Genomic DNA, 1,553 nt, shown 5'->3' on the forward strand with positions numbered 1-1,553 from the left:
GTTTGGTCCTCCATAAATTTTAACTGTAAAATAAAGACTGTAAAAATATTGTAGGATGTTCAGTTTTTATCATTTTTAAAAGTTTAAAAATATATTACACGGAAGGGGCCATTTTATTTACATGCAAAGCATTCTGGGTAAATGATGACGTGGATAGGACCTCGGTGCGAGGCTGCAGTGGTTCTTCTCCTCTGTCTTTATTTTACAGTTAAAATATATGTTTATCAAATAAAGTCTAATGTTACAACTAATCAAGGATCCCTTTAAGAGATGTGAAGTAAAACAAGTGTAAAGAGATTGTGCAAAGTGATGAGTAACAAATAAAAGTTGATGCTTGTTGTAGCAACAGTTGCGTAGCAGAGGATGGTTTCGATCCATCGACCTCTGGGTTATGGGCCCAGCACGCTTCCGCTGCGCCACTCTGCTGAGCACCCCAGGTGGGACTCGAACCCACAATCCCTGGCTTAGGAGGCCAGTGCCTTATCCATTAGGCCACTGGGGCTGTGTGATGTGTTTGGACTGGTGTCAAACTGTGTTGAAAGACTCATCGATGCATCTGTCTGTTCTTTGTTTGACCTTGTCGTTTCAGATCACGCGGCAACACAGGTTTTCCTTTGTGTACATGGTGGGAGTGCAAAGCACAGCATAAAGCTTTACATTCAGAAAAACACAAACACTGAGTCGTTGGCTCATGTCAAAAATCCTAAAAAAATAAAGATCAGTGATTCCCCTACCATTATACAGGCGGGGCGCCCTCCTATTTATTACTCCTATTTAAATAAAAATGTTTGACCTGTAAGCAGAAAGCTTATGGATGCTGGGTGTTGGTTTTTTTTTTTATCTCTATTTCAAAGAAGAGGATGAGGAGGAGAACGAGGAAGTTCTCCTCAAGCAGCTCCTAAAACTGTCAACCTGCTGACTGAGAACATTTGTAAATATTACACTTTGTATACTGAACAATATGGCCTACTTATTAAATTATATTTTTATTGAGATTTTTTTGGACAACCAAAATGTTTTGAGGACAACCAGATTTTGTCAAACCCCCACATGAGAGGTCAGCACCACGGTTAAAAAAATCCTGGGAGAAACTCTGCAAAGTTAAAGTTCTTCTAGTTCTAATAATTATTAGAAAGGACATGATTTGAGGTTTTTTACTGATAATATTTTATTTAAAACATGTTACAGAAGCCATAAGAAGCAGGTTTATTTTGAACAAATGTTACAAACATGTTCATTCCTACAAAATTGTCTAATATATTTGCAAACAACACTAAACTGATTCAGATTAACATAAAATAAATCATGTTTTATAATTAAATGTCTGTTTCCTGCTATAAAGAAAAATCCTCCTCCTGTCCTCCTTGTTCCTAATCAGGGTCAGGGTGGGGCTGGAACCTGTCCTCGCTGCCCAGTTCACCAGAGACACATGGACAGGTCTCCAGTTCACCAGAGACACATGGACAGGTCTCCAGTTCACCAGAGACACATGGACAGGTCTCCAGTTCACCAGAGACACATGGACAGGTCTCCAGGTCACCAGAGACACATGG

At 39.5% G+C, this 1,553-nt stretch overlaps 1 protein-coding gene and 2 non-coding genes across 3 annotated transcripts in view; 1 reads left to right on the forward strand and 2 right to left on the reverse strand.

The window, feature by feature from the left end:
- LOC106533116 (structural maintenance of chromosomes protein 1B) overlaps window positions 1–1,553 on the forward strand; it is a 23,782-nt gene that overhangs the window by 8,077 nt on the left and 14,152 nt on the right. The gene's annotated exons all lie outside the window — the stretch shown is intronic.
- Window positions 355–426, reverse strand: trnam-cau (transfer RNA methionine (anticodon CAU)). The gene has a single exon. It is a non-coding gene; the product is annotated as a tRNA-Met (tRNA).
- Window positions 430–502, reverse strand: trnar-ccu (transfer RNA arginine (anticodon CCU)). The gene has a single exon. It is a non-coding gene; the product is annotated as a tRNA-Arg (tRNA).

The sequence above is a fragment of the Austrofundulus limnaeus genome, unplaced genomic scaffold, assembly GCF_001266775.1.
Source record: "Austrofundulus limnaeus strain Quisiro unplaced genomic scaffold, Austrofundulus_limnaeus-1.0 Scaffold886, whole genome shotgun sequence".
Taxonomy (NCBI): domain Eukaryota; kingdom Metazoa; phylum Chordata; class Actinopteri; order Cyprinodontiformes; family Rivulidae; genus Austrofundulus; species Austrofundulus limnaeus.